This window comes from Lycorma delicatula, chromosome 6 (assembly GCF_047948215.1).
Source record: "Lycorma delicatula isolate Av1 chromosome 6, ASM4794821v1, whole genome shotgun sequence".
In the NCBI taxonomy this organism is placed as follows: Eukaryota; Metazoa; Arthropoda; class Insecta; order Hemiptera; family Fulgoridae; genus Lycorma; species Lycorma delicatula.
In genome coordinates, this window is record NC_134460.1 from 129,489,380 (window position 1) to 129,513,830 (window position 24,451).

Genomic DNA, 24,451 nt, shown 5'->3' on the forward strand with positions numbered 1-24,451 from the left:
AATTAAGCTCTCGTTGTATTGTGTTGTTTTATTATTATAATTTTTATAAAAAATAATCAAAATTCTAAACCATACAGACTATAATTAATTACTATATGTATGTATATTGCCGGAAAACTAACGTAATTAAATGCATCAAATGTCAAACGCATCGAAATTGCTTTAATAGCGTTGATGCCGACGTCGAGACACCATTTAGAATTTTAGTGCTGTCGTATAATAAGGGACTAGAGACTGTTATATAGGTCCGTGCGTTCTACGACCATCAAATGGTTCTTTATTGTTGATTGGTTACTATCATTAATACAGAACGTTTATATATATGTATTATATAAAACACCTAATTCAGTATTAAAATACCATGTTACCCATCATTCTCATACAATCACATCAATGTTTTATACGGATATGCGCACATGTATACAAATATAAAACTCACTTGTTTAATTATATAAAAATAAAATCTGTTCAATCATCTAAGCAATAACTTCAAATGAAATATTATTTCGTTATCTAGATAAATCTTTCCATCATAAAATGAATCGCACTAAAATATAAAAGCTTTAATGCAGTTATTATTAAATCTATTAGTGATAAATAATAGCAGGAATAATAATAGTAAATTATCACTATCCTTTAATCAAAACAAAAATAATCAATAAAAAAAACGAAATAGAAAACTTTGGATTATCCAGCATCACTTCAAAAATTTGATAGTTGGAGTATAAAACTCAAAAATAATTTACATATGAATGTATAAAACAATATTCTACTCTTTATTTTAACAAACCGATTCTAACAACTTTCCCCGTTGTTCAAACATGTAAAAGTTGATGAACTGGTTTTGTTTACCGTAAATTTAATATACATAAAAATCAGTGTTATTTTAGTTGAATCAATGAAGTTTATTTAATGAACAACATAATATTTAGAAGTTTACAGGTGGATTTACATGTGGTCTCATTAATCAAACTCGGAAATATAATTATTATTTTTTAATCTATATATATAAAAATGAATGTCTGTCAGTCTATATGTCTCTTATGCCTTCTTAAACAGTTCATTCGATAGCGATGAAACTTTGGGGAATGGTTAGACGCAAGCCAGGGAAGGTTTCTGAATTAGTTTGACCCGCTAGGTGGCGCTGGCGTAGAGATATTTTGAAAAATTGTATTTATGCTACGATTTCCCTCATATTCAGAATACATGTTACTTACATGGAAAGAATTATCTCTGCAAAAAATAAACCCGCTAGATGGCGCTGGGGTTGAGATATTTAGAAAAATTATATTTATGGAACGATTTGGATTATATTCATAATATGAATATCAGTTATGTGAAAAGAAATATTTTTTGCAAAAACTATACCCGCTAGGTGGGGCCGGTGTCGAGATATTTACGAAACAAACAAAAAAATATAAAACAGACTTTTTTATTTTATATATATATATATATAAAAGGCATGTTCGTATGTGTGTCCGCTAAAGACCAAAAAACTGGTGGACCTATTTACGCGCTGGCAAAAGGGGAAAATGGAAAACGGGGAAAGGTGGAAAAAGAAAAGGGGAAAACGGGAATGGGTAAAAAGGAAACTTGGAGAAGGGTGAAAGAGAATAGTTGGAAAGGGAAAAGGGAAAGGAGAATAAGTGAAAGGTAAAATTTGTGAAGTTCAGTTTTTTAATTTTTTTATCAAATTTTCAAACTCTCTCACTCCCACTCTCTCTATTTCTCTCTCTCTCTCTCTCTCTATATATATATATATATATATATATATATATATATATGTAATAAATAAAACTAACCATTAAAAGAGATCAACTTGTCTCAATTTCGGGTAAATCAACAAATTAATTTTAATTTAAATAATTTTTCAAATATTATAAATAATTTATTTAAAATTAAAAACCAGTTGACACAATAATACGAGTGCGCAATTTGGGGGTTTTCACCAAAATTGATCGATATTTAAATTTTCGTTTCAGTTCCTACATTTTTTTAGTCAACTACCAGAACATTATTTAATAGGCTATCCAGTACTAGATTAACAAGAAGTTGGAAGATTTCGTTAACAAAATTATACGAATAACCCAAAAATTTTCAGCCACGAATAATTATCATTAATTTGAGTTTGAACAAGGATTTCTTAAGAATCATGCTTTTAAATAAACGGATTATAGAAATAAAATTCAAAAATATCAGCTCTAATAGAAAATTGATAGAAAAAACAAAAAAAACAATTTTATTTTAATAAAGGTCGTTTAAAAATGAAATCATATGCATGAAATAACATTAAAAAATCTCAAAGCAGATTATTCTGCTTTCCATACCTTGAAAGGAACACATCTAATAAAATTATGATGTAAGTTAAACAAAATGGAAATATCGTTTAAAAGTAAAAATATAGGCTTATATATAGTAAAATTTAAGGTAAAAGTCATTTGATAAAAAAAAAAGAAGAAATGAATTCTACATTTCCTGAGTAATATATACAGTACATAAAAAATAAAAAAGACTAAAGAAAAAGGGGAAAGATTTTATATTAAGTCGCCAATTACCTGTTGGGGGATGTTTGACATAAATGACAAAAACACCCTTCGTATTAAAAAAAGAGACGTATTAAAAAAAGAAAAAGTGGAAAAGATATTTTGCAATAAGAGAAGTAAGTAGTAAAGTAGACGGGTAAGACGGTATAAGACAATAAAAAATGTTTTTGAGACTAATGAAGACATATCAAAGAATGTAACAGAAGAGAAAGAAAAGAGGTACCGGAGAATTAATTCGGGTAGTAGAAAAGCTGTGGAATAAGAGAAGAACCAAATTGGCTTTTCCGTGCTTTATATAATGAGGGTTGAAAAAGAAAAGAAAATACTTTGTAATTTTGTGTGACTTAATTAATCATGTAAACACTCTTTTTTAATCCCTACTTCTTACGCAGAACCCGCTTCTTACTAAATACGGTAGACTAACTTGGACACAACCCTAAATTTTAATCTTATCAAAATAATACAACCCTAAGTTATAATCTTCAAAAAATAATAATATGTCTAATGCTTATAAAAATGATGCACCTGAGAAAAAAATGTTATAAGCAATTTACAAAATAGCATATAACGCAGCAATTTAATTCAAAATTTAACGTAGTTTATTATTTATTACAAGTCAATTTTAATGAAAAACAATTTGAATGAAAAAGGGCTCACTAATTGTTCTATACACTAGCATCTCCGTCGCGGCTTCGCTCGCGCTACATGTTTACTTGCGTTTGCCGTCTAGCCAAGGATCTCTGCTTCCAGGACCCTCTTGTGTTCATTAAACTAATGCTTGTGAGAATGATAATGATAAATAAAAAGTTAAAAGTTTGTTCAGTTTATAAAGGATATCAATGTATTGTAATTTTTTCGGAACAGTTTGGTCAGTGCAGAACTCACTAATTCTTTTTTCGATTTCCCATCGCGGCTTCGCTCTTAAAATACATAATCAGAATTGCAAATATAATTACCATCACAATGTTACGAAATCTCATTAAGATTGATTCAACAACGGTAGCTTTAAACGGTAAAAATGTAAAACACAATTTATGTTATTTTACCTCTTAAAATAATAAAATTTAAAAATCTAGAAATTGGGTTTTTGATATTTATGTGATGAATACTTTCAAACTCAAAACGAGTATATATATATCTCGTTTACTAAGAAAATGGGGAAAATTTGCAGTCATTGTTTGAAATTCTTTTTACCTTTCTTCATCCCTTTCAAGTCGAATTTAAAAAAATGTAGAAATTTATTTTTAAAATTCAGACGAAGATTATACACACCTAAAATCAAGTTGATATCTTCATTTATTACCGAGAAATTAAAAAGTAAAAAAAGGAAATTTCATTGTTGTTCCATTTTAATCTTTTAAAGCCAGAATTTAAAAACTTATTTTCTTATTGTTCACTTACACCGTAAGAAGAACGTTTATACAAATTTCCATCAATATATTTTCAGTCGTTTTTGCTGGGTGTTGACTATGAATCACTTATGACATTCTTTTATATATATTTTTTATGTAAACAAAATTTTTTTAATAATTTTACTAAATTTAAAAGTTTTTCAATCAAATCGGTTTTTTAAATCACCAAAAATTTGACTGTTTTGATGTTATTTTCAATTCCTTTCTATTTTATGCTAACCTTTCAACATTAATATGATTACTTACTATATTCTTATCTAATTCTTTTGTACATTTCAATATTTTTCTTTCTCTACTATTCTTACCCTCCACACATCGTTCGATCACCACATTTTCAATAGTTGAATGTTTAATGCACGATTGACCAATTTAGTTTTTTTCTTAAAAAGATTTTATGTCTCATATTTGTCATAAGGCATCTTCATTTTTCGCTTTCTTAAACTCATTTCAACTATCGATAAGATCATCTGTAATCTTTTAAATTAGTTGGTAATACCACAATAATTTCCCTCAAACAGTTCACATATTTAACAAAAAATCCACAAAATATTATTTTTAAATAAGCATATTTAAAAATTAAAACGATCACATAAGATAATGTACATAAGATTAAAACCGTAAATAATATAAAAAGGGTTATAACTTTTAAATAAATATATATAGAAACAGCTTTTATTTCATCTGAATTGAAAAAAGCCCAAATATTTTCTATTCCTGGTTTTTCTTTTAAGATATTACGGTTAATTTAGATACAATATACCCCACAAAACATAATACATATGTTTAAGGGATTATTGATTACCGGGTAAATCTATAATTCATTCATTTGGAGATTAAAGCAATTTTGAATAAAATAATTTTTAAAGATTCGTACTTCTATAGATGTGTTTAAAGTGGTACGTGAATTTCATTTATCATAACGCTAAAAAAAAATAATAATAAAATTAAAACGCTGTTTATATGTTGAAATGTCTGATAATATTAAAAAAACGGTTGAAAATTTTTTTCAGTAGATTATTTCCAAAAATCACAATATTGAGGTGGTTTTCCGTTACTTCTTTACTGAACATAATTAAAATTTACAAATAAGCACGCTAAGTACATGGAATTGCAGAAAATATTCAGTTTTATCGGTATTACAATGATACTATTTGCTACCAAGAATAAGTATATTGAATACGAATTTCTCTGAGGTATAAACGCATTATTCTTGTATACATGAGCAGGATTCAGTCTTGGAAGGAAAAATTTGATTATATATCAGTAAATTTAAGATAAGAGGATTACTTTGTATTGTAACTACTAGATCCTGAAAATATTATTGCAATCTTTCTTTATAATAAATTTCGTAATGTTTAATTTCGATTACATTCAAGTTTTTATTAAAAAGAATTTTCTTACAGTAAACATTTACAAAATATTTAACTTGCTAGTAATTTAAGAGAATTTTAAAATAGATTGAAGTGTTTTTGTCTATTTTAAACGGGGGAAAAACAGACTGGTCTTCTTATTTCGACAAAACTACTCAGTAAAAGTTTAATTAGATTGGTAATCTTCTATAAAAGAGCAAATGATTATACCGATTTATTTATGAAATCCCTATATTTTCTAATTAGAAAATAATAATATTAAAAAACAAAAGCAAATGAATATTTAGGAATTTATAAACGTACAAAATTATACAAAATTAGGACATTTTTTTCTTTAATTTTAACGCTTATACAACTAATCTGTAAATTTATTATTATGATAAGTTTTATGTTGCAAGAAATATTTGAATAATAATTAGCGTTAGCTACTTCAATACGTAGTTTATAATAAAAATAAAAACGAACTACATAATAGTTTTTAATTAGAAAGCCATTATTTCAAAACACCCGAACTAAATATAACGAGATAAATGAAAAGAAACGGTCTGTCTTTTAAATTATACAATAGTAAGCTTAAACAATATACAATACGGACACAGGTCAAAATTAATTTCCGCTGGCTAATTACAAATTAAAAGACACAATGTCCACAAACCAATCTATTTATCAACCGGACGGTTGAACAAAGATAGGAACCACGGACAAAGTTTCGTCAACCCCACCCGAACTAAAACGACTGATCATGTCGACATTTTCGATAAGAAGAACAACGCCCAGCGCCTGCGTCCTCTTGAATAATAAAAAACGTAAGGAGAATCAATTTCACGCAATTTTTCTTTGGTTTGAATGATTCAATTTCTTGTTAATCTATGTAATTTAGGTATTTACATACAATGAAAACAGAGCTATACAATATGAAATGATGATAATTTAGACCCGCCCTTAATTCTACGTACCTCGTCCTTAATATCTGTTTATTTATATATATATATATATACATACATATTTATCACTGGATAACATTCTTTTAACTGTTCAGATCATTATAATTTTTATAGTAAAATTTCATAACATATTCTTTATTAAAATATATTAACAAACAAATATTCGTTTGTTTTTTAAATGAAAAAAATTATAAATAAAAATCTTAATAAACCGTAAGTTTTTTTAAAAGTTGTAATAATGATAATAAAAAGACAAAACAATTCCAACCTCAGGAGCTATAGGTTGTAAATCACCGACTATTATATAACCATTAATGTTAAGTATAATAAGATAATTACTGTAAAGTTGGTGCCTCTAGTTACGATCTCATCAGAAAGAGCATCCAACTATAAAAAAACCGTCAAATTTGTCTACGGCAAGAAAACTTTAGAAAAGCTGGCGTTAAAGAAAAGGAAATATACATAAATGAGATTAAAAAATAAATTTAATTAGTTTAAAATAATTAACATACAAATATTTATTTTTTTAAATACTTATATATATGTATACTTTGACTAGTGAATTGAATTAAAAATATCTTTGTATCGGCAAAATAAATAAAAAATTCTATTACAAAATATCAAAGTAGATTTAAGAAAAAAAAGAAGAGAGAAAAGGTATTTTCAATTAAAGGGTATATTTTCAGATGAAAAGGGGAAAAAAGGGTGTAAAAATGAACTTCCTTAAAATCCAATTGCTACAGTTTTCGTTTGTGTTATATAAGCTACGTAAAAAAAAATTGAAAAGTTAATTTTGAAAAGATGAGTCAGAAGATTCGTCTTAATTTCATTTCTTTGATAGCCCTCGTTTTTTTTCTTTCTTATTTTTCATCTGTTTATACGGATTAAAACGGATAGAAAATAAAGGGTGAGTAAACCAATGAAACTAAGAAAAGAAGAGTATAAATTGAAGAGGAAAGAAGCATCTGACGATGCCAGTAGCAGCGGAAGACTTTTTATTCTAATTTTTTTTTCATTTAAAGGGAGAGTCATCGTTTCGTTTTTTTTAAAAAGAAATCTTGCTAGCCATCAGTTTTCAAAATATGTATTATAAATAATGTTTATAATGTGATTCATATTTATTTATACAAGTAACAACAGGGATTATATGCTTCCAGTTACAATTACCGATGGATTATAATGAATTGTGTAGTACCTTGCCTGACTGGGTTTCGAACCCGGGACCTTCGGATGAGAGGCCGAGACGCTACCGCTCGACCACGGCATATTAACCTACATGTAATGTTTTTTATTTATTTTTTTACATATAACTCACTTTATCAACACGGGTGTACTGTAATCCGTTACTATGTTTGTTATTAATCGATATAATAAAGATTATATTATATTATTTGTTGATAAATTCTAATTAACGATAATAACGTCTTCTAAAATACTGTTAACGTCTGTAGAAAAATTCATGAAAACAAATAAAGATTATCTATTTATTAAAATAAAATGAATAGACTTGAACAGAATGATAATGAAAATTTCAAAGAAAAATATGTTAGTGCCAAGTAATAGTTGCTGGATATAAATTAATTTACGACGAGAAACTGAGTAATAATTATGAAATTTATTAAAGTAAAAAAAAAATGAAATGATTATGTCCTTTAAATGGAAAAATATTAATTAAATAAAAAGATTGATTCAAATTAAACAAAACAAATTGGCGAATATATAAAATATAATTAAACCAAAGTAAAAATAAATTAAATTTTTAATTTAGTGTGATTTTATATGTCATATAAACATGAAAATTGATTAAATAAATAAACAAAATGTTTGTTCGTGCATTTACATAATGTAATATATATATAAAACCTTGAATATTGACCTTGAGAAAATGTGTAAATCATTTGACCACTGGACATACTAGGTTTTAAATGTTTATTTGATGTGAAAATGCGCGCTGGCTAAACGAATGTTCTGTTGTAACATTCATTGACTCACCCAGTAGTAATAGTGGTCAGAGTGCAACAGGTCGCTGACCGCAGGATACGTCTTCCTTGATACCCACAAAATTTAGGAATCCTCCTTCCCCATTAGCCTCCTTTTCTCACATATATATATAGGTTCCTCAAATTCATCAGACAATTTAATCCCTAATGATATTTTATCTACGTAAATTATAAACGATAAGTATTATTAATTAGTATCAGTGCAGACCTAAATACATGTTACATATATATAAGTATTGTAAAAATCTAAAATTAGAATATCATTAAAGTTTTACAACTACTTTATCCATTTATTTATTAATCTAATTCAATATCTGTTATTCAAATATCATCTATTTTGAATTAAATCAAATGTTAGAATACTTCAACAGGAATTTTCTAATTTTAAAATAATTAAAAGTAATTAATAACTGATATATCCACCTTATCAGCTTAACCATGTACAGGAAATTTATTATGACACATAACCAGATAAAAATAGTTTATAAATATTATAATTTAATACTGAAAATGAATAAAATTAAAGCTAATATAAAATTTAACAAAATTTTCAATTATTTTCTGGTAAGTTGGATATATCATTTATTAATTACTCGTAATTATTTCATCACAATATATCAGCGGAACCATGTTCAAGACATTTATTTTCAAGTTTTGTTAATACAGATTACTACCTTACATTAGGATTAATTAATATTTTGGGGCTCTCTAGAAAAGTCAGAATGAGTTATTAGAGTAAAAAAATGGGTAGAAAAGTCAGAACAAGTTTTTAGGATATAAAAATGTGTAATTAGATTATTATTTGGCCCTTGTAAATATAAAATTTTTACCAGGGTCTTTATGTTACATCCTTTAATGCGTAATATATATTCCTAAAGAATAGTAATGTCGAACTCGGTCAAAAAAACCATTTTCGTGTAATACAGTACCATAATTCGGCCAATAAGAAAGGTTACTCTATAGTTGACAATTGTAAGAAATTACAAATTCATTTAAAAGACTTTCCCACCAATTTAAAAAAAAATTAAACTATAAGATTGTTTTAACCAAAAATTGTTCTGTTATCACATTTTAAATAATACTATTTAAACAAAACTGAATATTTTTACCCATGTCTAAACAGGAAAAAATAATACTATTCAAATAATTTGAATTAATGACTTTGGAACTGTTTGAAACTAATTTCTTCGGATTTTATTTATCTAATCGTCGTCATTATAAAATTTGATTAAATTTTTTTCCCATTATTTTATATATTTTGCAGCAGCAATGATCAAGATTCATGCACAATTTTTCTTGAATTTTCCAAATAAATTCTTGGGCAAATCGTTTTTATTTTAATAGATCATCTACTTATTTCAGATGTTGCAATTCAAATTTATTTACCAATTTGTATAATTTATTTCTATTTAAACTACTTAAAAGCGGTTATAATATTTTTTTCAAATGTTTTAAAGATACGACTACAGTACAGTCACGATAATCTGAGCTTCTTTAATCCGAATTTTTAATAATCAAAGCCGTTTTCTTAAAAATGACAAATGAAAAATATTATAATTTTCTTATTTTCTTTTTTATCGCATATTGTACATTGGAAAAATTGTTAGGTTATTATTTTTTTAAATTAGTTAATACGCCTGAAAAGCGAATATTTAAACGAATAATTGCTCAATCATTAATTGTTTCGTTGAAAATTTAAATGTTGTGTTGGGCCATTTTTTTCTTTTTTACGTATTCATTAAGTGTTGATTAATATGTATTTTGTTAGGTTCTTAGTGTACATTTTTAGATGTGTTTTAGTCGTTATACATTTAATTGTATTATGCTTTGTTCAGACTTTTATTGTACAGTCTTTACTTAAAACGATTTACTTATAGTTTCATTATTTTGGAAACTGATTAAATAAAACAGTATAAAAAAATATTATCGTACGCTGTATATTGGAAAATTCTCTAATTTAATTCTTTTCAATTAGTTAATACTTCTGAAAAAATATTACTTAAGTGAATAATTGCTCAATTTTATAAGACCCTGCCGCAAATACTTTATTATTTATTCTTTAATTATTATCTGAATGATATATATTAAAAATATATATATATATATATATATATATATATATATATATATATATATATTAAATGTATGTATACGATATTATATAGTTCCTATCGATATTATTTAATTTTTTTGTACACATAATTAAACCAAAATTAAAAGCCAGAAATAAAAAATTAATTCACTAGTTATAGCAATTAAGAAAAAATTACATATGTGAACATAAAAGGAAATAAAAGTAGTAATAATTAACTTTTTTAACTCTATAAAAAACGCAATTAAAATTATCTTCTGAGGGTTGTTGTAAGTAAAAACCAATTATGAAATTTTTTTCATTTCCGGAAATAGCAATACTTACGGAGGCTCTTTCTATAAATACTTTTAATGCATTTAAAATTTCTCAATTAATTAATAAGAAGTACATACATGCGTATGTATAAACGAGTAAAAAACATATATAATGAAAAAAAAATCCCAAGATAAGACTTTTTAAAACGGAATTGTAATGTTTATCAAGTAACAATAGAAAACAAAATTGATTGATAATTCAACTGTTTATTAAAACGTTTTTAAAATAAACTTGACATACAGACCGCATACGTTGTCCAGTGCATAAATAATTCATTTCATTTATTTATAGTTATGATAAAAGCAGTCGTAATAAATTACAGGTTTATGAACAAATCTACATATTGATAAAAACGTATTTGTTTTCTTGGGATTATTTTAACCAAAACAAGTTAAGCAGAAATTATGTGCACCATGTTAGTAAATAATTCATAGAATTAAACGTACAAAAAAGAAAAGTTCACATAAGAAACATTTAAAAATATGGAAAAATAACTTTTTATCGTGTATTTAAGCTAATTTTATACACACACACACACACATATATATATATATATATATATATATAAACTATTTGTTACCCTGCGTAAATTCTTTTGTAACTTCTGTAAACTTTCTATTTATTTAGAATTCATTTTATGATTTACTAATTTATCAATTTATTTTGCAACATTAACTAACAAACAGATACAATAGTAAGGATAAATAAACTGCAATAACTTATACCTAACTGCAATACTTAATTATTTTTGTTAATTTAATTAACATTTTTTTATAAAATATTTAATGATAAAAACAATATTCCTGATGGTAGATAATACTTTTACTTTTAAATCCTATTAAAAAAGTAGATTAACTTCAGCATTTCCAGAATAGTTGAAACATATTTCTAAAGTAAATCAACATAAAAAATACTGTAATTTTAAAAGTATTATTTATAACGCTAACCATCTCTCCATGCAAAACTTGAAAAAATAAATCATAAACGTATGCTTAAACTCATAAATAATTAGTAAAGATTGATTGAAAAAATTACTAAATCTCAGAAAAAATATGATAATTTTCTTTTAAATATAGTAAATTTCGGGTTGTAAATATTATATTTTAGAGGACAAATGTTTGAGGTGGCTTATGGGATGAACTAAAATTTCGTGTACGTGCTTCTATAAAAAAATCTTTTTGTTATTTAATCAAATTTACATTTTCTTAAACATTAGATTGAGGATTATTTATGAGAGTCATGTCGTACTATAAAGGATTTATATAAAAAAAAATAATAATAACAACAACTGAATTATTTAGGCAGTTATTTACGAGTATATCGCTAAGTTAATCGAGAGTTCCTTGTTTGTATGAATATTAAATTTATTCATTGAGTAAATTTTCTACTGTTATCTTCTCTTCAAATATAGTACAAGAAAAAGGTGAAAAGAATAATACAATTTAAAGTTATTTATAAAAGACTTACCGTAAGATAATGATAAAATTGAAACAGACTTTAAATTGTGTAAAAAATGTAAAAATAAAAACGCATTTTAAACGTAATTAATTTTTTTTAAATATGTAAGTATACTAGGCAACTGAGGTACAGTTTTGTAATTAAGTCCCATTAATATTAATTGTAATATGCTGATGTTATATATATATATATATATATATATATATATATATATATATATATATATATATATATATATTTACATTGGTATAAAGATGTATTTACATTAACTGCATGCTTGCTTTGTTTTATTTGTCATATTTTTTTGAATCGTCCAAAATTTACTTTTAAATCCGATAAACGTTTTTTTACTTTATAAAAGGTCAGTTAAACGTTGATTACCGATAAATATATTGCATTTTTTTTTAAACTGAAGAAGGTATAAAAAATAGAACTCTTCTTAAGACTAAACAAAATTAAAATTTATTTTTTATATACATAAAAATATTATGGAGAAACAATTAGCTAAGTTTACAACTCAGTAGTTATTTTACACGGCACACTTTTATATTCATTATATTACAAGTAGCAAATTTATTCATGAAACCCGAAGGGGGGGCCCTCAAAATACCGCTTATTACTATTAGGTATCACCAAGCCTACTAAAAACGTTTTCGCCTGAACAGTTCAAAATTACCACATGTGTCAATGTGCACCAATCATATACCCTTACTATTTAATAGTTACAAGGGATAAATAAAGGAGAAAATTTTAGGATAAGGGATGAAATGGGGAGTGGCAAAGGGAAGGGAGAAGAGATATGGAAGAACCTACTACTGTATTTAGTTGGTACACTTTTTGATAGTTCATCGAAACCGAACGAACTCATTGTGATTCACCGTTCTAGCATATATTACACAACGACTAAGTAGTAGCATTTTGGTTGCGCGCACGCAGTTTTTGTCACTCATTGTTATTTAGGGGCGGGAGTTATATCCAACGCTGTTATCCAGAATACACGCTCCGTTACACCTTACAGTGTATATACATATATATATAGACTATATATTAGAGGGGTAACACATATAGTTTGTAAATGTATTTATATTTCTAGTTGGTTAGTAACTCTCCCATCAATATAGTACACTAAGTTTTTTTTGGTATAAGTGTTTAACATATTACAATTATAAAATACAGAAGAATCGTTTATAAGTAAACAAACAGCTGTGGTTATTTCTTATAAAAGATTAAACGTAAATATATTCACCCTTAATGAATTATAAATATTAAAATTAAATAGATAATAAAAAATATAAAACAGGTATAAAATGTTTAAATAATCTGTTGTTATAATTCTATTTAATTGTATTCGGATAGTACTATCCAACGAAATATTTAAATGAAAGAGTATTCATAATAATTAATATTTATAGTCCTTGAAAATACATTAACTAATAAGATAAGTAATTAACTATTATACATAATCATTTTAATTAATTTGTTTTTAAATGTAATAAAAATTTAATGTAAAGAAAATAATTAATATAAAATAATATAAATCAATATAATATTAAATAAACAACTAATTATGCATCCTTTTAACATTTATGCATATTTATTAAAAAAGAAATAAAAACGTAAAATATAAAAAAATAATAATAATTTAAAAATCTCCAAATTTAAATTAATAAAAAACTGAATTACCCAATTTAAATAATAAAAAAAAATTCGAAATGTATTTATTTAAAAGCAATAAATCTGTATAACTGATAAAGAATTAAAATATTATTTTTATAACTTCCAAATTTATGCTAGTAATCCAAATTAAGAAAATTTACAACTTAAAATAAACATTATTTATAGCAATTAAAATGAAAGAATAATTAAAATTTTAAGTTGGGAAATAACTAATTATGAAGCTATATTTGTTTACGTTGTAAAATAACAACAACAATTGTTATTACTATTATTTTTGTTTGTATTTTTGCATATTTCACACAAATATGCGTGGGTAAATAGGTATTAAGATTAACAACGCAATTCAAAATTAATTGGAATAAAGAAAAACTAATATTTCATTTTTAATAAGAGATCAAAATTGAAAGATAATTATTATTTTTAATGAATATAGAAATTAAAACATCTATTTACTATGAGAATTTAGAATTAAAAATAAAACATACTTCTTAAAAAAATAAAAATTTACCGACTTCAGGAAAAAAACAAATAAAACGTAATAAAAATTAAAAATATTTTTTCAATTTATTAAATTTTAAAAATCTTACATTGACACCAAATTAAAAACTAATATCGCTAAATATGATGTCGGATCGAAAAAATAGTTATTTCTTTTAATCTGGTTTGTAGACGATTTCGTTACTTTTTTAAACTATATTTTAAATTTGATTCTTTTACTTATGTATACGCTTGAAATAAATGCATACATGATAAAAATCCGTTCTTAAGAAACATTACACCTGAAAAACTAAATAGAAATATATTAAAAAAAAAAAAACAAATAGAGATATGATTTAAGTTCAATGTTATTTTTAATTTTGTTTAAGTTTAAGATAGTTGTCGGTAAAATGGTTTGAACATTGCAAAGCATTGTTTCGTAACAAATGAAATTAATAAAAAATTTTGACAAGGCAAGTAAATAAAATATTTGATTCGTTTAATTAAATCATTTGATTTTTCAAATTAAAAATTTTTCTACTCGTTTACATGAAATTTATGAAAAAATCCCAAACAAGTAATAACAGTAATAATAAAAAAAAAGAAATATTGGAGTGGGCGCATTTAGCAGAAAGTAAGCTTCAACATGCATTAAAAACATACATACAGTACATATTAGCTAGTTGAATTAAGAACACTCTTTTTTTGATGCCGATCAACGAAAATTTTAACGAAATAATTATATAGGATTTTTTTTTTTATTTAGAGGAAGAATGAATTACAAAGGATTAAGGCCACTATTTATATCCATAATTAAAATATTGCAATACGACATAAAATAACATAGATCAGTGATTCTCAAACATTTTGGCTTCATGACCCCCAAAAAGTAAAAATAAAAAAAATATATATATAATGAATATTTCGCGACCTCCAACCAAAACCCAATGAAACCTAGTTAAAAAAAAATAGCTGCGTTGATAGCGACATATGCATGTATGAAATGTACAAACATGAGCAATTTACAGGTTCTAATTTGAGTGTGTACTTGCTCCATGTAATTTGTTCTGCTTCCATAATATTCGCTGTGAAAACGTCTTGTACGAAGAGTATTTCCTGAAGTATTTTCCAGAAGATAAAAATGATTTCTCGAAGAGATGGGTGCTGACTCATTTAGTGAAAATGTTGTTCCAGGTGCTAAATTACCAGTTGAGATTCATGAGCAGCTCATCAAAATGTCTTCCTATAAAACTACAACTACCTTTCATATCGGACGATTTAGATCTTTTTGGCTTGCTCGCTGACGTTAATACGGAAAATTAGTAACAGAAGCGTTGAAAATATTAATACCTTTCGCCATATCTACCTCTATGAAAAGGGTTTTTCGTCTATGGTTGTGCTAAAAACTAAATATAGGAATCATCTTTCATCAATTGAAAACGATTTGCTTTTATGTATTTCTAACAAAGATCCACGTATGGAGAAACTTTTAAATTAAAAATATAAGCAACCTTCTCATTAATTTATCTTCTTTATATGTGTACTTATTAATGTAAGTAAAATGCTTATAAAAATTTTTTTCCTCGTAAAATTATTTCATTACCGTTTACGTGTAATGTAGGCTGACCCTTTCATATCACCACGACCTCCGTGAGGGCCACGACCACCAGGTTGAGAAATCCCTATCGAGGTAGTTTGAAGCGAAAGCACTCCTCGGAGTTGAGTTTATTACGGATCCGGCTCCGGGAGGCGGAGAAATTTCAGATGAAAAAAAACTTGAGAAACACAGTTTTAAATTAGTAAAATACGACTATACAATGAAAAATATGTAACTAAATAATAAATAAAAAAAGATCTCCATAATTTCAACAGAAAAACCAAAACAGTTAATGAATTCATTGAAAATAACTGTTTGAAAGAACACTGGACTAGGGTTTTCATGGCAATTCTAAATAATAAGTAAATTAAAAAATTTATTAGACTGATGGAAGATAGTTGGTCGTCACATTAACCAATTGAATTATAAAAAAAACGGAACTATAAATAACAATGCTTTGCAATTCTCAAAGCACTTTCACGACAATTAGCTTAAATTTAAATTAAGTTAAAAAATAACATTGAGATTAAATCATATCTCTCTTTATTCGTTTTCGTATCTCTATTAAGGTTTTCAGGTTTTAGTGTTTCTTAACGGTGTTTTAATATAATTTAGAGAATCTTTTTCTCCTGTATTCTTACTTCTTTACTTTTGAAAATGCATTAATCAATACAGAATAATTATTGGTGTGAAATATAAGATATATATTCGATAAAGATTGCCCAGAGGAATTAATTACATCAAATTGATGTTTTGATGACGGTTAGGTACACATATGTTGTAAAAATATTTCAATTCACTTTAGGAATGTAGTAACCAATAGTTTAATGAATTTGTTTTTAGTTTTTAAAAAAATTATAATCAGTAAAAAAAAAGTGTACAGGAATACAATTTAGATCCACAACATAAAAGAAATTAAGTAATTAATACAGTAATAATTTCAAGGATAGCCTTTCTATCCTCGAAAAAAATGAAAAAAATAACAATTTTATTTTGTGATATTCCTTATTAAAATTGAAGTTTAGGACAAAAATAAATTTAAGTAAATACTGATACTTTTACTTATATATAAGCTTGAAATAACTGTACTTATGATAAAAATCCGTTTTTAAGAAATATTAAAACATGATAAAACCCTAATAGAAAAATGAAAACGAATACGTATATCTGACTTACGGTCAATGTTATTTTTACTTCCTTGTACGAAGTAAAGGAAGTATTGTGATCACGAAAAATTTCGGTTTGCAGATTTCAACGGAAATATGCATTTAAACCATCCCTGATCCATTCTGACTAGTTCGGGGTTACCTCTGTACGTACTTATGTATGTATGTACATAAATAACTCAAAATGATTACCCGTAGGATGTTGAAATTTTAGATTTATGTGTTGATCATCTAGTTGTGCACGTCCCCTTTTGATTGCAATCGACTGAAGCAAAAGTGTCCAAAAAATACCAAAATCCAATGGATTTTGGACTTTTTCTTAATTTTGGTAATAAGCCCTGATTGAGAGCTTTTCAACGATATATCATGAGTATACTTATTTTCATTGGTTCCAGAGTTATAGCCAAATAAAAGTTTAATTAAAGAAATATTTGGATCTTAGGGAAGACATATCGGTTCGAATAAGACTTTTATCTCCTTTTTTCTAACTTTTCTTTATTTTAAATATATTGATTTTTAATAGTTATTAACCACTCATTGTAAAAAAAAGGTTTACGATTAATAATAATAATTCAATAAAAAAAAAAAAAAAAAAAAATATGAAAAAAATATCTGAAGTTATTAATGAAATAAAATTTTATGTACTTCTCATTAAAAAAAAAAAAAAGTGTAAATGTAATTTAATAGGCGTACAAGGAAGTCACGTGTTGTCCACATCAGATTTTTTATCTTAAATTTATTAAAATGATAGTCGTAATAGAGTTTTAAGATAACTTAAAATTCTTAAATTAATTAATAATTCAAATTAATGGTGAGGATATAAAAAAATTATTAATACCCTTAACTGAAAACCTATTAAAGAATTCAATGGGACTCCAGTCACGTTATTTGAGGAATTTTTTTTTACGCATGATTTTACAAACATTTTTAATACATTCTTTCGTTAATAGTCTGTTGATTGAATAACAAATTCAGTGTAAAAATGTTTACTTTAATTTTTTTCTTTTTAAAAAGGATATAACCTCTCTAAAAGTTTACTTTTTCAAAAAAAGCACCTTTCTGTAAAAAAAATTACAAAAATCTGTATCAACAAATCTGCCGAGATCAACAAAGATTGTTGTTGTTACCTAACTGTTGTCACTGTTTTGTATCGTTTGATGCTCATTAAACAAAAAGATAAGAATGAAAAGAAATAAAAAAAAAAAAAAGATAAGGACGATGCGGATGAAGTGTACTGTGCTACTAAGGTTTTAACACCCCTCATATGGATGGGTGAAATAATCCGAAGATGCGAGTTGTTTGCCATGGCAGGGGTGGCTGAGGGTTAGATTATTTCACGCCGACTTGGTTGGTTCAAAGCGAACAGAAATGGAAATTTGGATGCACAGACTATGTAATACTACAACTATAAGCACCCTGCAGGTTAAGAGGTGTTAACAAACGGACTATATTACATAGGTCGGTATCGGTACCTTATAAAATCCTCTATATGACAATGGCGGTATCTTTCTCTCTCTGTTGACAAAACTACACACATACAAAGTGGAATGCAAACTCGTATACAATTCGACAGATTAATGTAAATTCCTTTTCCTAGACCACCAACATAACTATCACTTCCTTCTCATTTTATTGATAGAAAATATTTCTCCCTTTATCAATCAAACCTGGTGAAACTGATTATCTATTACGATATAAAGAGTGTATCAAGAAGTTCTTCCGGGACTTCTATAACCTATTCTACTCGTGAAAATAATGGAAAAATTTCATATAAACGTAGTCCTAAAATGCTTCGTTTGCGAGTTACGGCTAGTGAAAAATTTCGCTCGTACTTCCGCCGGGGTAGGTGAAATCCTAGTGAAATATTTCACTAGCCGTAAATCGCAAACGAAGCATTTTAAGACACGTTTAAAATTAACTTTTCCCATTATTTTCACAAGTAGAATAGGTTATGAAAGTTCCCGGAGAACTTCATGATACACTCAGTATCTAGATTAAATTTTGCATACTTTTCTTTAGTTTTATTCCTTTTTTTAAATTAAAAAAAATAATAATACAAATTTTAAGTGATAATAAAAGCAAACAAGGTTTTTCAAGTAGTCTTCTTTTACCTTAACAATAATAAACAATTCAAAAACCAAAAAATGGTTACGGATTTAAGTTTATATAAAAATAATTGTTACTTCTCTTGGTGAAATAGATATCAATGTAATTTAGAAAAATAATTAACAAGCAATCTACAATCTGAACATTTATTTTTTTTATATATATTTTTATTTATAGTCGCATCAACAATTAATGTATTAGCAACTCATCAATGTCTGTGTAAATGTGCCGGTAAATGTATAGTCTTGAACAGATTCAGACGACCATTTCTGAAACATGTGGTTGGTTAATTGAAATTGAACCACCAAAGAACAACGATACTCAAATCCGAATAAAAGCAACTATCTTTATTAGGATTTAAACCTGAGAACTCTTGACTTCAGCTGATTATATCAACTGATTTACGACGACGAGTTTTACCGCTAGAACAACCCGGTGGGTTAAATATAATTTAATGTATATATAAAACTTAATTTACGAGAAAAATGTTATTTTTATGCGGTGTAGTATTCCACAAAACGATATTTACCGGATACAATTAATGAAATTCAGAAGGATGTGGACAGCATATGATCTGTGCGAGCGCGCGTGTGTGAAAACAATAATAAATTTTTTTTATTATAATTAATGATATTACGGTATTTTTGTTTAAGTCTTATTAATAATTTATTTTTAAAATATTTATTATTTTATGTTAATTTTTTATTTATATTTTTACAGAAGAAAATAACAGAAATAAAATAAAAAGCTCATGCTTAGGTTTATTTTATATGTCAAAAAGTATTAATAAGTTTAAAAAGTGATATAACCAGTGACACAAGTTACTTGAACAAGTTAACAGCTGATATAAGAGTTAAATAATGAGCATACAAATAAACCATCTGCTACCAGACGATTATTACAAAAGAAATATATCCTACAGATGTCCCACTTAAAAAATATATACGTGTATATATATATTTATACCTGTTTAAAGTAATCTCCATCTTGCAGTAATGATTTTTTTAAATCATTAAAAAATGTTAATTTATAAATATAATTAATGAAGTTACTAATTATTATTAATTTAACTACACTGTTTATTAACCAAATTTTGTAGATTTTTATTTTTTATCAATTTTTCAGTAAAGAAATACCTTACTACTAAATACCTTACTGGTTTTTTTTTATTTTACAAATTTTTCTTATAAGATCTATGAACTTAAAAACCAAAAATACTTTAAATTAAAAATTCTAAAGGAAAATTCATTAACATTGTTTAATTATTCCCTTGGAGTGCGAATTAGAATTCTTTCTATGAAATCCGTTTATAATTTATTTGATAAACAATCACTCTTGAAATTAAATCTATATCTCTTAGACAAAAACAAAAAATAAATACTTCAAAAACCGAAGTAACTAATAAATAATTAAATTAAATTACTTCAGTTATTTAGCTAAACCCATATATTTGAATATAAGAATATTAAAAATTACAAGACAAAAACGTAGTTTCTTTGGTAACACAATGTTAAATAGAATAAAGATTGAAAAGTTCCATCAACCGCGTTTATAAAGTTTATATCTAAAAATGTTTATTTATTTTTTCTTATCAGAGAACATGTTTATGAAATTGTGCACAGTGAAGAAAAATTTTTTTTAGTAAACACATTATTACAAAATTATAATAATTTACTTAAACTTAAATTATAAATTATTTTAAAATAAATTATTGTACATATAAATGTCTGCTAAAAAGTCTAAGATAAAAATTTATAAAAAAGGATATAGAATATGTTACATGATTTGTAATTCATGATTCTTTCTTTTTTTTAACTGAGAGGGAGAAACAAATAAAACAAAGTTTTATTTACTAATCTAATGTACTTTTGTACAATTCCTAAACGGACTTTATTCAAAAAATTAAATCAGTGACAGCTGTCTCTATAACATAATAAAATCAACTCAGATTACAATACAAGTGACATGAAATATTTTTTCTTATATATATTTTTTAACAATATTTACTAGAATAGATTCCGCCCAGATCAGTTCAATATTTTTAGTTAAATAAAAGGTGACTCAATGAAATTATCATTTAAATAGGGATGGATGTCTAGTTTAAAAAGTCCAGGGTTTAATGGCTCATTGGTTCCCTTACAGAAAAAAAATACATCCTCCCTAAAAACGTTTGTTAGGGTGAAAATACAAATAAATGACTTTTCCCTTCTTTACTTTTTTTTCTTTATATTAAATTATACGAAATGTCAATTTCTTTTGAAATCAATTGAGCACATTGTGTAGTAACAGTTATATCAAAACTCTCCATCACTCACTGTGTATGAATGACCTATGACACTGGTTTTTTATGTACATAATTTATACGCACAATCTAAAGGGCATAAATAAAATATATGAAAAAAATCAGGGAAAATAATTTTAAAAATTAACGATTTCTAACTACTCGTTTAAAAACAGAACTTAAACTGAATTAATTATACTAAGGAATTCAATAATATTAAAAGAATTAATTCAAGTATTTAGATCTACATTTTTGGAAGGTTTGAAAAATTGTCAGCTTAAAATACAATTATTTATTAAAAATGTTTAAAATAATATTGATGAAAATATTAATTACTAAACTTTAATAAATACAATGAAAATAGTCTCGTATTTTTTTCAAAAATCTAGTTCACAAACAGTAATAGAAAATGGTGAATAATTATATAAATAATTATACATTACTTTTTATAGTTTGAAAAAAGTAAAAATCTACTTAATGATATTAAACAAAAATTTTGTCTCGTTTTAATTTAAATTCAAAAAATAAATTATTACGAATGAAGGTTAATATGTTGTCATAATTTTTTTTTCAAACAATTATTGTTTTCCCTGCTACTGAGATATATCCTGCTATAGCAGCTGTAGATATAACGGGTAGGTATATAGATCGATCAAAAGAAATCTTCGAAAAATTGGTCATTTTTAAGTTTCGTGCCTTAAGGAGACATTAAAAATGCTCCTAAATCCAAAAAAAAAATATTTTTGCCGAACGTTTGTCCGTAGGTACGTATGTTGGCTTGTATTTGGTCTTATAACTCTGGACCAGATTGACCGATTTTCTTCAAACTTGGTAGGTAGATATTACCTTCGGGGAAACAATTTATTAAATTTTTTTCAAAAACTGAAAAGAGGTGGGGTTGTTTTGGTCGAAATAGCCTATTCGAAAATACGTTAATTGTCAATCTTTACAGGAACAATTTAGCAAAAGGTTTTTCTTACAAAAAATTGAAATTTTTTCAAAATCATAAATTACCAAAACTTTTTATTTAATATTCACCCCTCCCCAAAAAATGACTTAATATTTTTTTATTTTTTTAGCTATATACTTCAGAAAAGGAGTTAATGGTAATTTTTCGAATATATATTTTCTAAAATTTTATAGGCCTTCAAATCACTATAAAATGTTTTGCCATCCCACTCTAATAGTTTGTGGTAACAAAGAGCTTTTTAAACATAAAGAAAGTTTTTTAAAATTTAAAATTATCTCACAAGTTAACCATTGCATTTAAAATGTAAAAAATTATGTATTGAAAGCCCTTATGCTTCAGTATTTATTACTATTTTTTTATTATAACGACACAGCAACTTTACAATCTCTTCAGCAAGATAATTGAACAATAAGTAAATATGATGTATTTGAACTACATTAAGTTGCCACAAACCCACTGGTTTGTGACTTAATAATGAAATAGAAAAGCACTTCGTACAGCCAGACCATAAAGTCACCTAATTGAAACGATAAGACAAACCAAGAAAATTTTTCTCAAAAATCTTGAAAAATCACTGATCGTGTTATCTAATAATTCGGGTGCCGATGCAAACGATTTTGATACCGTAGGCTGACCAGAGATATTTCCTGCCGAACGGTTATCAACTTAAGATCATTATATATAAGGCTATTACTTATGTAACAGGGTATTTTGAGCATTTTCCGCAGTGTTTTTGTTTGATAGCGTATTTCTTGAAAAAAAAAATTAGTCAAAAATATTCACTCCTTCCTAGGAAATTAAAACTTTGTTTATTTAGAATTATGGCTGTATCTTTGTAATTTTTAAATAATTTTCAAAAGTTTTTTTTTATAAATTTATTATCATCTCGTAGGGATTATTTTCTAAACAATTAATTTTACCCAAATGCTACACTTTGAAAAATTTTTTTTTTTCAAAAATGAATTGTTTAATTTGACCGAAGTAAGTTAGTCGTCCCCGAATTTTTTACTTTTTTTTTATTTTACAATAAATTTAAATAAAAGTTAATGAAAAGCGAAAGATATTTAGTTATTAAAAAAAATAAAATAATTAATAAATTTAAAAATAGAAATATTAAAATGATCTAACGATTATTTTAATACATTTTCTGCAGTTCATTTTCTGCGGTTTCACAAAGGTTAGTCTACTTTTACAATTAAAAAGAATGGTTTTTTTTAAAGAAATTTAGAATTTTTTTGTGGGAGAATAAAAATTATATCTAAATAATAAACAGATTTTAAAATTAATATCTATTTTATCAGAAAACAATAATTCTACAACAACATTAATAATAACAATGAAATTAAAAGTAACTTCTTAGAATTATTACATTTTACAAATATATGTATCATATATATATACAGGCATTTATAAATGAAGGATAAGTTAATTTGAAATAAGAGACAGTGATCAATTATGCGAAATAATATTACGATCGTAATTTATTCGTATATAAATAGTAATAACAATTTTTTTCTTTAATTCTATGCTTATTAAATCAATACAATATATAATTTTAGTTTGATTAAAATTAAACGTTACTCTAAATAAAATAAAAAATTAATTAGAAATAAGATCAAAGTTACACTTTTTTAAAAGTGTTATTCATAAATGGTTATTTTGTCCTCATTACCTGGAGATATGAAACAATATATTATTATTTATATGAAAATTATATTACATTAATCTGTAATTCAATATTTTTCTAAGCCCCAAACCATTGAGATTAGCAATAATTTATGGTTTGGTCTTCCACATGACACACAATTGTTCTACAATATTATCTTTGCATTTAATGTTAAAATTTGGTAACAAACAAAAAAAAAGTTTAAAATATATAAAAATTTTTTGAAAAACTAAACCATAAATAACTATTATTTTTATAAATTTTAAAAACGTTTAATTATAAGATACTTACATTAAAAAATGGTTAGATTTTACTTTAGATAAAATTTGATCACTATCTTTTACTTTGTTTCATAAAATAAAAAATAAATAAAAAAT

General features: G+C 25.5%; 1 protein-coding gene across 2 annotated transcripts in view; it reads right to left on the reverse strand.

Annotated features, from left to right (window-relative positions):
- dac (dachshund family transcription factor) overlaps positions 1–24,451 on the reverse strand; it is a 665,435-nt gene that overhangs the window by 514,818 nt on the left and 126,166 nt on the right. The window lies entirely within an intron of this gene.